Source organism: Maylandia zebra, linkage group LG7, assembly GCF_041146795.1.
Source record: "Maylandia zebra isolate NMK-2024a linkage group LG7, Mzebra_GT3a, whole genome shotgun sequence".
Taxonomy (NCBI): domain Eukaryota; kingdom Metazoa; phylum Chordata; class Actinopteri; order Cichliformes; family Cichlidae; genus Maylandia; species Maylandia zebra.
In genome coordinates this window covers 23,856,055-23,869,734 of record NC_135173.1, presented here as the reverse complement: position 1 = coordinate 23,869,734, position 13,680 = coordinate 23,856,055, and the positions used below count along the sequence as shown (strand labels likewise).

At 40.3% G+C, this 13,680-nt stretch overlaps 1 protein-coding gene across 8 annotated transcripts in view; it reads right to left on the bottom strand.

The window, feature by feature from the left end:
• LOC101479570 (transcription factor SOX-6) overlaps positions 1-13,680 on the bottom strand; it is a 106,622-nt gene that overhangs the window by 52,368 nt on the left and 40,574 nt on the right. The window lies entirely within an intron of this gene.

Below are 13,680 nucleotides of genomic sequence, written 5' to 3'. Positions count from 1 at the left end.
AGACACAAGAAAAAAAAACCTAAGAATGAGTACATTTCTCATCAAGGAGAAGAAAAAATTTCCTCCTACTTTATCTAAAAAAAAAAAAAAAAAAAAAAAAAATGCAGCAGCTGACCAAATGAGAATGTCTGCATTGTTTAGAGATGGTTGTCTTTTTTTCTCACAATGTGTCTCATGGCCTCAGGATAATAGACATCAGAGACACGTGGTCTCATAAGATTCATAAGGTCCCATTTATTCAACTGGAGTCCTGCTGTGAACTTTACTTCAACAATGGGAACTTTTCAATTCTTCACCAGGCAAACAGTAGAGAGACAAACTTGGTAGAGACAGATATCTGCACATGTGCAAGCGGGATTGTTTGTGTGCCTCTGTCTGTGTGTGCGACCTGCGAATGAAGAAACAGTAAAGTGTGCACATTGTCAGGCATCAGCAAATAAATGTAAGCAAGTATAACCTGTTAAGTCTTGAGGTATATTTTGTGTTGTAATCGGTCTCCACTATAAACCCTTTAAATTTAACAGTATTTGTTTCCAAATGGAGGCAAAAATATAGTTGCTATATCATCCTCATTTTAAAGGGTACCTATGAGGATGGGAGAACATGAAACCCAGTGCAAACACAACTTTTGTAATATTCAGAAGTTGACTTTGTCAGAAAACACTGCTGACAGCTCTCAGCCCTCAGTGTAACAAATTTTTCCAGCGTGTGCTAGAAACACATAAATACGAGCTGTTCTTCTGCTTCAGTCACCACCACAAACCAAAGGTGACACCAGAAAAGCCTGAAATCTTTAAGCATAAGCACTACATTCAGAAATACAGCACCTGCATTACTCACTCTGTATGTCCAATTTCTGCACACGTTACGACACAAATCTTTAAGGTCCTTCATTTGTGTATACACTCTTGTTTTTCTGCCGGCAGGTGTGTCATAGATGGTGTCATGGTCATGCACGGACCCATGAGGAGGCCTCAGTCACCAAGGACATCAAAAAGCGCACACACACACACTCGTACAAAAAAAGGAGACATTCTTGGGTGCAGTGTGGAAAACATGCCCCTAAGGGATTGCCTGATTTAGAATGGTTAAGTCAGACAATAGCTTATTTGTGGTGCCTTTATCCTGACAAAAGACGCGATAGGCATTCATAAGGGCACATGGTCTATTGTGAATGGCTTAATGTTTAGTTTGTGCGTATGGGCCCATTGTGTGGTCATGAGATGCCGTCCACCAGCCGAGCACAGCTTCCTTATTAGGTCCATTAAAACCTTGCATGTTTACAGTCGGATTATGATTGTTGTAAATAAGCTGATGCAGCCGTCCTCGTCACATGGGTTCAATGTAAACAAAGAGGGGGGCGGGGGGCAATGGCACCGACGTAGGGTGGCAGATATATACAGAACAAAGAAACAATTTAAAAATGACAGAAATTTTTTGTGGTGATTTCCCAAATTAGGCAATAAACAGCGGGTATTTCCAGGCAGGCGGACCACATTGAAGTAAAGTAATGTAATGAACATAGCTTCCACCCCCTCCGGACAATGGAATCCACCTGATTTTTTTTTTTTTTTTTGCAGATTTACTGTACAAGTGGCTCCACAGGATAAGTATGTGTGTACATTTGGTTCAAGGGGTGATATTTATGGCTGGTAAAGGAGGAAGGCTGTGGGACAGAGGCAGGATGAGGGGCTTTTCTTCTAATCACAAGACCTGAAGACGCCAATGTGCACTTGTGCAGTGCGCCTTGTATCAAACAATATCAAGGAACCCAATTTATGAGAGCACTTAGTGAAGAAAATACAACCTATAACTCCAAGACACATCTGCATAAGTCAACTGTATGTGTACTCTATTGCACAATTTACACTCCTCGTACTGATAAACAGATCAGATGAGGAGACTGTGGGGGGATGAGAGCGGTGTGGTACGAAGAAAGAGGGGACGAGGAAGAGGACAAGAAGAGAGGGATGAGAGAGGATGGAGGGAGATGTTTTACCCTAGATGGCTCTTTATCCGTCACCGCAACTGAGTCAGGGTTCAAGTGGTGTTTAGATTGGTGGGTGGATAAAAATTCCTTGCTGTCCAGAAACAGGCCTCTTTATCAAACGAAGGATAATACGGAAATTGGATGGGTTAAAAAGACGAGGGAGCGGGTGGATGTTTTGGCTGGTGAGGGAAGTAAGGTTACATTAAAAGAACAAAGGGGAAAGGTGGAAAGCAGGGCAGGCGGAGACAATGTTGAAGAGGGAATGATGAAGATGACTGTTTCAGCAATTTGGAAGAATTATAAAGACAAACTGAAGTGGGTAAAAACAAATGGGAAGGATGACATAGAAAAAGTAAGAATAAGGAAAAACTTTGTAAACAATATCAAATAGTTGCTGATGTGTTCTTGATGCTAGAAGCACTCCGAGAGCGCATACCTCCAGCAAGTCAGCTCACTCTCTGGGAGGTATTTACTTTTAAGGGTTTAACAGTATTGGATTTTGCATACATTCTTTTATTTTCTTTGTTCTTTAAACAAACATACTTTAAGACGTCTGTTGTACAGTAAAAGTGCAGCGTGCAGGCTTCTAATTTTAAGTACAAATATTTGTTATTATTATTATTTATGTGGATATAGTACATGTGCACCCTGTATGTCACTGTTAGCAAAACTGCTTTAAATGTTTAGTAATAAATATAGAGTGAAAAAAGAGCACAAGTTTATATTAACCGACACCCCAAAAATAAAACGCATTTAAGTTGTTATAAACTGTTAGTGTAATGTACATAACATTACATTATACTGTTAATCAGCTATACTCAAAAAGTATCCCATCCCAACATTATCCCTTTCACCTTCAGGTTAGTCTATTGTCCATGACAGAGAGGTCAAAGGTCAAAAAACACTTGTAAGCACAAGCACAAGTTATACTTCTTTTTTACAATTTTTGACCAATAAATCCTTCTTGAGTTGAACTTGAAGACCTCAATATATGTTAGTCACATTTTAATGGACCGTTAACATGAGCCCGCTCGACACCCCTACACAGTTTAACCAGAATTCATTCAAAACTTTTTGAGCTACTGTGTTTACAGACAGAACGACACACAAACACTACCAAAAACATAACCTCCATGCTGGAAGTAATAAAAACTTACTCTCCCAAATCAAAACACTTTAGACATTCCACATCTGGAAATTCCCTTTTTATTTGTTGTAAAATAAAAAATATTTTCAAAAAAGACTTTGTCACAAGCAGGAACAAGTATGGAGAAGAGACAGACAGGTAGGGTGAATGAGCGATAAGATCAAGTGAAAGCGAGCCAGAAGGAAGGCGATGAGGAGAAGAAGCGGCTGAAGAGACGGAGTCGTAGTAAATCAGCGCTGAGGCAGCTAGCAAGCTGGCGAGTGTTTAGGGTAAACACACTTTTATCACCTGTCCCCACGCCAACCTGCCAAGAGACAATGTTTTGGGTGTTTTACATGAGCCACAGGCAACTTACTGTGTGCTTTGCTGTGTGTGTTTTACTTAGTGTATGTGTGGGTATGTGGCAGGCAAGCATCAACAGTCCAAAAGAGCAACTGCCAAGAAATACACAGTGTGCCACAGGCTTCTACTATATGACTGTGTCACTCTCTTCTCACTCTTTCTTTTAGCCTACTTGTTTTTAAAAGTTGCTCATGAAATGAACTTTTCAGCAAAATGTTGGTAAGTAACAGATACGTATGAATAGGAGTAGAGAGCTATTTCTCTCAGCCTAGAAGAATGGCTGTGTCGGAAAAACCACCACTTTCTAACAAGAGAGCTCAGTGTGAAGCCGTGGAATAATCTATCCTGCCAAATCCTTCATTAGTGCAATATTTATCTTAAACATGCTTACAACAGGTGTGCAACATATTCCAATGAAGTTTGTTTTCTAACAAAAATGTTTAGGAAACACATATATTTTGAAAGTTTAGTTCACTCACGCTGAGCAGATTTTAGTGTGAAAGCTTAAAAAAAGTTCCTTTAAATTATCCACATACATCGTCTCTTTCAGTCTCTCAAACAAACACATTATGCTTAGTGAGAGAGCTCGGGAACTCGGAGCCCTGGAGTGTGCAGTCTAAGGCCAATGTAAAGAGAAAAAAAGCATTAATCTGAAAAATTACTTAATGTAAAAAATAACAAAATCCAGTGTTCTAACCGGTGCCTGGTGTTTGTGTAACACACCCACAGTTAAAAAAAGAAAAAAAAACATTTTGTGTCTTCACTTCACTACTGAATGTGTGTAAATGGAAGCTGACAGCTACACTTTGCACTTCCAAATTTATGCCAGTGCTATGACTTCAACTGCAGACCCCACAGGATCAGAGAGAGAGGACAAGAAAGAAAGAAAGAAAGAAAGAATTTGAAGAGACACAAAATTTAAAAAATACTGTTTAGAAGAAGCAAAGAGAAACAAAGCATAACATTTTGATGTTAAAGAAACATTAATGTTGAAGAAAAAACCAGAGTGAGAGGCAGACCAAGAGAAACAGAGAGCGCGAGCGCAAGACGGCACGAATGATAGAGTAAAAGAGAGAAACAGAGCAGGAGAGGCACAGAGAGAGCAGCTGTCCTAACAGCTGGCCAGCAGGATTGATGTCTGAGTGAAATAAAACTCAACATATGTCCAAACACGAGGAGACGGGCTAGCCAGGAGGAGGAAAGAGACACACACACACCCACATATACGCAAAAACACACAAACGCAAGCATACACACACTGATATGAGAACACTGAAGCACTCCGAAGCGCTCAAACATACATCCACACCTCACACACTGATTAAAGAATGTCAGTACACTGCTGAGACATTTAATTGCACAGAGGGGGGCGCGTAGATAACAGACGCATGTACACACACACACACACACACACACACACACACACACACACACACACACACATATGTTCAATGACCTAGCACTTCTTGCTCAGTGTTGTAAAACCATTAAACTGCAGCATGGTTAGCCTGGCTGCGTGTTAGCACAGTGTCCATTTCACACAAACTATTTTCATCTGTCAGATGACACCCGGACTCTCTTGTCAAAGAACATGGCCTGAGAAAGCAGCCATTGATCCTGACCGGGGGGGGGGGGGGGGGGGGTCTGCAAGTAGCCCTGTGCAACCCTCTTCACATACATCACCCTCCTTGTAAGAAAAACAGACACACACACACACACACACACATTCTTTTGCCGTCCAGCAATATGCTTGCAGAGGGCCACTTGTAGGAGGAACCGCATATATTGCAGATATCATTTAAATCTGTTACATTTATAATCATAATCACATTACAACTAATGCTACACAACAGGACAACAGGACTTATGAAGTCATATATACATATATGAACTTTATTTTTTTTGTTGCAGGAGAAAAAGAAAAGACAAGAAATTCCTTACTTATTGCTTTTACCAGCTCGTCTATCAAATGTCAGAACACTGTGAAAATGAAAATTCACAATTGAGAGACCTAAATTCGGTATTTAGAAACAACCATAGAAACAAATATTGAAAAATGTATTTGACACTCCACATCCAGCGAGTGTCAAAACTCATGCTAAAGAATTTTTATTATCCTACGTCATCATCAAGAAATGCATTTTGCTCCCTGTCTGGTGTAAACCTGTGATGTTGCAGGAGCCTGTAGATTACCTAAACCCCTTTATGTCTACAAATTCATATGGTATGAAGCAGATCTTGTATGAACAAATCAGCTGACTAAACTGCAGTCTAAATAAAACATCGATTGCAACGCAAAATTTAAGAGGCCACCTGAAGACACCACTTTAGTAATGTGTCGTAAATCTACTTGGCATTTAATTGGCATGAAATTTGTCCTTTGACAGTTAACAACAAAGTTTTTATTCATTTACTTTACCTGCAACTTAGACAACGTCAGCTTCCAACATCGCTCGGGTGGGGCTTTGAGTCACATGCTAAAAATACTCATGAACTACTCCCCCCAGCAGTGTAAAGCACTTTATATGATATAAGAGGGGCGTACTGCTGAAGACTGTGGGCTGAAACCGGGCACTGAATTAGATAAAGTATAGTGTTTCTACTGAAGGTGTGACTTTAATACTAGAAAAACCCAGCTGTTGATCCCGGCGGTGCAGTCAGAGAGGTCAGGCCTGCTCTGAATTACTACACTGATATCAACAGCCGCCGCTGCCGCCTGAACGTGAGGAAACAACAAGGTGAAAATTTGTCCTCGAAGAAAAGGTACTGCTTTCTACAGCCTGCTGCACACTGATGTGACAGCAGGATTTGAAGATAAAAGTGAAGGTGGTAGAGCTTAGCCACTTTTGGAAAAGACTTGGACAGATGTCACATCTTACTTGCGGATGATTTTATTATTTAACTTTCAGTTATTTTAAAAAGTAATAAAATACACTTTATTTATTTATCTCCACTCTTTATCTGAGTGATGGAGAATAATTAAGCAGGTCTCGTGGGCAAGTGTTTAAAAACCACCACATACGCCAGAGCTTTGGATTTAACTACACAATTTTGTACATTTAAATAAATCTGTGACCTGCTTTAATTTAAACTGCATTGACTGAAAAGTTTGTAACATCAAGTTCTGCGGATAAAAGAAAGAAAAAGAACGAGTTATAAACAAAATAGCTGGGCTTGACCACACTTAATAGGACTTTGGTTAACAAGAAATTTAGATCTGTATTTTTTTAAATAAATAAAAAAAATTTGAAAATGAGGGCACTTATATCCAGGCAACAAAATTGCTTCTTTGTCAAACACACAGTCCCAAAAGATCAGTTCAAGATAAGATAAGATAAGATAAGATAACCTTTATTAGTCCCACACGTGGGAAATTTGTTTTGTCACAGCAGGAAGTGGACAGTGCAAAAGTTATGACGCAAAAATTAGAATACAATAAGAATAAATACAGTACACAGCTGTACAGAATAGAATAAAATAATATACTATATACAGTAGAATAAAATAGAATAAAAATATACAATAAGATAAAAATAGAATACGAATGCTATATACAACTGAGTAAAAATACAACGATGTCAGAAAAGATTATTGCACTTAGTGTTATTGCACATGTGTGGATGTGTGTGTTTGTTCAGTTAAAGTCTTTGTTGTGGAGTCTGACAGCAGTGGGGAGGAAAGACCTGCGAAATCTCTCCGTCCCACACCGTGGGTGCCACAGTCTCCCACTGAAGGCCCAAGCTTCTGGCTCCACTTTAGATTTAATATATGAAATCTTATCCCTGCTAGCACACACACACACAGACATGAACAAATGTATACACACAGAAAGATGTGTTGTTCAGGCACAATAGAAGTGCTGTTTTGGGTCGGGCCCCCACGGGAGCTGGTTTGGGTGGGCCCTGTGGTTTTGGTGGAGAGAGAGGGGGCTCCGGGAGCTGACATTGAGTCTGGGCTACGTCCTCATTTATTTCACAGCAAACCAAAGAGAAGAAAAGGCAAGTGAATCCAACAGAGCCGTCAGAACTCCAAACCATACCCACCTGCCCCAAGCAGATACTGTCGCATCACAAAAACAATAAAAAAGGGGGGAAAGGACTGCATATGCATGTAATGCAGCTGCTCCTCAAAACATCAATGACAGGAGAAATGATCAGACATACCTCTTAAGAGGTACTATCAGCACGCAGTTTTAACACACATTCAGGGTTAACACTGCCATAAAAATTTTGCTGTGAAAATAGTGGCTGGTTTCTAAGAGTGATGAATCCCTCTGCATTAAAATAATTAAAAACATTTAATTTCATAGTCAGCCTTATTTGAATTTTTTTCCATAAATGTTCTTTGGAAAATGTCTAATATGTCTGTGGTTTAAAGCAGAGCGCAGAGTTCAGAATATGAATTCATTCTAAGGAAAATGACAGAAATTGAAATGAAATTTTTTTTTAAAGTCAGTCTGATTTTACACAAAAACTGTGTTATAAACAAGCGAAATTAATAGATTAGATCATTTTTGTTTAAGAAGAAAATAGCATTCAAATACAAATCAGACTGGAAACGCAGTATCCCGCATATTAATGTGTGTGTGACGGTTTAGTCGAGACAAACAATTTCCATCGCAGTTTGTAACGCAGTGCACAGTCCACATCTTTGAGAAGCCACGTCAAACATGCTCCACAGGCCTCAATTTATCTTGGCTGTGACACAGTCGGTATTTTTTTCCATTACGGTTATATCATGCTGGCCTTCACCAAATTATCAGGATCAAATTGGCACTTTGCTGAAATCCTAGTAAAAAAGGAGGACTTGAGAAAATTGCAATTTAACCTGATTCTTTTGGACAACGTTCAAAACTGTTCCGACAAACCACATTGCATGCGTTCATACCATATGTTGGCTGGCCTACAGCCAAAGTGAGCAGGAGAGGGCTACTGGGCATATCCCACTGACTGTATTTGCACTCAAGACTCACAGGCTGTGCCTGATCATTAGTAAAGAGATCCCTATCAATTACAGACGAATAGATTTAACCCAACCACAAGAAGTCCAGGGGGAGTCAGCCTGTTGCCAGAAACAAGGAAGTACTGACCAGGAAACACAGCGATATGTAAAAGGAGATCAAGTTCAAGATTAAAGAATGACGTTTACTGAATTTTCAATAAAAATCTAGCCTTTTCACAAATGCTGGCCATTGGCTATAATATGGCGAGTTCAGATGAGATGTTTATTGGTGTGGAAAGCTGAGCTACATGCACATATGCACAAACAAAGCCTCTACCTGCACACAATCACATCTCAAGCTGCCAATCCCATAGAGGAAGGCAAACATGGTGCCAGAGCCAAGGCTTTGTTAATTAGCTAATAAGCTTAACTCTCAGGGCCAGCCCAGCTTGCTTGTTAAGCTGTCATCACTACTTCCACCTGAGTGTATGAATCCATAAGCCTTCACACACACACACACACACAAACACACACACACACACACACACACACACACACACACACACACACACACACACACACAGATGAGGCACATGGGGCACTGGCTCACAGGGCTCACGCTCAAAGTTCAGTCACCATTGCTTCTTCTGCAGCTTAGCTGACGGAACATACAGAGTATTTAACCTTCACACAGTATTGCTGACGAGCAAGGGTAGCACCTAAACTGCTAATAAGATCAAAGATTCATTCATTATAGTTACAAGTGAAATCTCAGAGGGAATGTTTTATTGAACATTATAGCACTCCCAAAATGCCCAATAGTCAGAGCGCACACTCTCCCTCGGGTGGAGGAGTGCGTGCTGCACAGTTCGAGTGGCTGTAACAACAGAGATGCTGAAACATCTTTCAGCAGTCAGAAAGAACCAAGGCAGAATGTTTCTATTGTCACAGAAAAACGGGGTTAAGTGAAGGTTTGACCTTGCTCTGACCTCCTCTTCCAGCTGGGGATGCCATTATATTGGTGATTGAGTGTCCAGCTCTGGTCTGGCCTCAGCACAAGACATAGTGCAGACACCTCCAAAGTGGACAACATAGGCTTAAGCACACAGAACAAGGCTACTAAAAGTGCAGCTTCAAAAGAGCTGCAAATGTTGATGTCACTGTGTATGCGTGGAAGATAAAGTAATGTTTTTTTGTGTACTGATTACACTTTGCATGTAGGTCAGAGTTTGCTGTTTTTACTATGTCTAATTAACATACAGTGGCTTTGACTATTTATTTTTGTGTAAAAGGTTTTAAGCCCTTCTGTAAACTTGGGTTTAAACCAGTTTTTCACATGAAATTAGCCACACTGAGTTCTTTATCCAATTCGCTGTCAATTTTAGAAGTTTAACACTTAAAAACCACAGCTGTCCTGCTTTATCAGGAATGTGTGGTTGCGGTTTATTCATAATTTGACTGATAGTGCAAAGCTTTGATTGGTGCACTCTGTGACATCACATTTTTCCCATTACGCTGCTGTCATTTCAAACCGGAGAGAGACGAGTGCATGCACAAATGTAGAACTCTCTGATGAAGCAAGTCATATAACACAGCGGTCCCCAACACCCGGGCCTCGGACCGGTACCGGTCCGTGAGTCGTTTGGTACCGGGTAGCGAGAGTTGAGGCTCAGATGTGAAATGTATAGTTTTCAGGGTTTTTATGGGTTTTCAGCGTTATTTTGTTGTCGTTTTTATCGTTAACTCGGTTTTCCTGGGTCTTTTCACGTGTGTTATGAATAAATCTTCTTTTTTTGGTACCGGTACTAGTTTTATTTTGTTGTATTTATCCGCGACATCTTAAAGGCCGGTCCATGAAAATAATGTCGGGCATAAACCGGTCCGTGGTGTAAAAAAGGTTGGGGACCGATGATATAACGCATTCAAAGCCGAAACAGGACAACGAACCAGAAAAAAAGACTCGAGGAAGTTCCGGCTCCACAGAAATAAATCAATGGAGGCAGACACAGTGACTCACAAAAAGAAAGAGACAGATTTGTTGGATCGTAGAAATGCATCATCATCTTACCACTAATGTTAGTTTGGATGTTATGCTTTTGCCCATTTCCATATGATGTGAGGGGCAGTTAGTGGCAAATCTGAAACTGCACCACCAGTCAGTACCAAACAGGCTCAGAGTTTACATGAAAGCTAAATGTGTACCTTGAGGTATTGGCTACATCTGGTGTTTTTCTTTGTTAAACTGCATGGATGCAAATATAGTATGGACATGCTGCCCTAATGGAGCATGTTAAATGCATTTTCACAGCAGATGGCCCCGCCCCTCCCTGAACCTGGTTCTGCCAGAGATTTCTTCCTGTTAAAAGGGAGTTTTTCCTTCCCACCGTTGCCACGTTCTTGCTCATCGGGGGTCATTTGATTGTTGGACTTGTCTCTGTATTATTATAGGGTCTTTACCTTACGATACAAAGCACCTTGAGGCAACTGCTGTTGTCATTTGGCACTATATAAATACAACTGAATTGAATTGAATCTTTTGTTGCTAAATTCAACTCCAGTTCGGGTCGGGTAATAAATTAGTCACACAGGTGTCTGTTTTGTAACCGCTCCGGAGTAGTGCAGTGTTGCCGTAATTGGACCTGATCTCATTTGCAAATGAAAGACATGGATTGTACAGTAATTCATACAGGCTCAAGTGTAAGCAGGGATTAGAGTGATGTTAAGTGTTTGCCAGGCACCAAAGCTGCAGTAGGCACATTTAGATGCCTGACTAAGTTGGCACCAGGGCACTTTCCCCATGCCAGACTCCAACACTGCCCCCGGGAGGCATGACAATACAGATAATCATAATTCACTCATCAAAACGAAGGGAACTTCATTGCACACTTGAATGGGTTTAATGTCTGCCAGGCAGTAGCCCAGAATGGCTGGGTTTGGCATTCAGTTAAATGTGTCCACTTCTGAGTGTTGTTTCCCTTTTTGTAAAGAGGCCTCAAGGAGATGAGGTGAATTCAGATTAATAATGGCTAAGAGAAAGGATGTATCAGTGTTCAGAGACAGAGAATTGTCTGGGTTATTACCGTAATTGTTTATTCCAAGCTTTTATTTCCCAACCTCTCCATCTCTTATTTTTAGCTGCAAAGCGACTGAGGATGGAGTATTTCCATTCAACAACAAATCTAGGACCTGCTTTTTTCTGTTTGTTTGTTTAATTCTGATCTTCCGTCACCCTGGCCGTGAACATTTTATTCAGCAACCAGCCTACTAGTCTAATAAGTGCTCTAACGGTATAGAGAAACCCTTTTGTATGCAGAAAGCTTTTGTAGCTAAATCTTCACATAAGACAGGCACAATTCAGCATAAATACAAAATTCTCCAGAAAACACCAGACCTTCACCCTCTTGGCTCCCATGTTGTGAGAGTCTAGTTGAAAATGATGCATTTTCAGCAACTTAGCTGTGTGGAAATACTGCTACCTGACACAGTCTTAAAGACTTCTTGATAAAGCTTTTAAAAGCTGAGGCTGTCTTTGTGTGAAGATATAAATAAATAAATAAATAAATAAATAAATAAAGTCACGCATAGCAAAGCGAGGCCATGTCTATTCAGTAGAGCTGTCACAGGCACTTAGGGCACCTCTGAGAAGCAGACTGCTAACAGCGTGCCGACAGGGGGTAAGCGCAGCACGAGGGCTAACAGCGACATCATCCACACTTTAGCTCCGGGCCACAGTGCATAGGGGTCAGCCACGTTAGGCTAAGTGAGTGCTCGGTGGTTGGATAGGGTCTGTTCCATTTGATCACACAGCCAATCTAACTTGGGAGAGCTCAGCTGACTGAGCCCTTAGCAGCAGGAGGCAGAGGACAAGGTGAGGGGCAGTATTGTTCAGAGCTTAATGTGCTTCCCATTTGAGTGGCGATGATCAAATCTGCTGGTGCCGTAAGAGCATTCTGAACAAACTCCATTTTAAGTGTGAGTCAAAGTTAACACACGCGACTAAAGAGCCAGGGGAAAAAAAAGACTTGGCTCAAATGCAGAATTCCTGAATATTTGAATTATACAATAACGCAAAAAATTATCTCTGATCTACTCCACACAAGACCTCAGTATATAGGTCTATTCACCACAGTGGCCTTGCACTCCTTTCTGCTTTACATTCTTTTAACAAAACAAACAAATCAGACAGCTTGTGCATTTGGAATCCCTCGTCCTCACCAGTGACACAAACGAAGATTTATTTTAGGATGTGAGCAAGGTTGCCTCTTGCAAAAGGATTTTTAAAAAATGTGCTAGAAGTGATTTGAAATGCTCCAGGAGTTGAAGGATAGAAAGAAGATGAACTGAAAAGATAAATGGAAAAAGACAATAATCAACTAGAGAAGAGAAAGAGGCAATTAAAATAGGAGGCAGTATTCAAGCAAATTAACAAATGAGGGGAAAAAAAGAAAAAGGATGTGGAGCGTTATTGCTCATCGGGTTTGAAAGCTCACTCGATGAAGCATTCAGCCTCTATCAATCACCTCATTTTTGACTAAATTCATTAAGAAAAAAAAAAGCAGAAGTACCCGTCAGTCTCCGCAGCTAAGCATTACCAAAGCGCTGGATGAAAGACATTTTTACAATGCTTCTACAAGGATCACAGCAATTCGCATGAATGATTACAAGGCCCTGAAACACAATTACTATTCAAGCAAGCCCTGTATGATTCAGTGTGCCTGGTTATACTGCACACGTTTACCTTGTTTGTTTTTGTGTAAGTGTGTGCAGCATGATCAGTGCTAGTACTGCGGATAATTAGCAAAGAACGAGATGCTTAATATCAAAGTGATTTTGAAACATCACTGCTATTCTTACTGTTACTAGTATTACTGTATCTTTTAGCATAAGCATTGCTTCCATAGTTAACCATCATTGTTGATGATGTTAATTAAACTAGCCTTTTTATGTTACAAACAATGATATAATTATTAGCAATGTTTAATAATCATAAATAATTACATTTCCTTGTCATATTTCATGGAGCATAAAGTATTGAATTTATCAACAGTATATTATGCATCGCATCATGACCCTGTGATGATGCTGCTGACCTGCCCAGGATGTATCCTGCTCCTCGCCATATGAGAGATCCAGCTGCCCCACAACCCTGAACTGAATAAGTAGTTAGGAAAATGATGGACGAATGGATGGAATTGCATCATAGAGGTAGAAATAATTACACTAAACCGCAATGTGTATTTCTTAATGATGAGGAAATGTT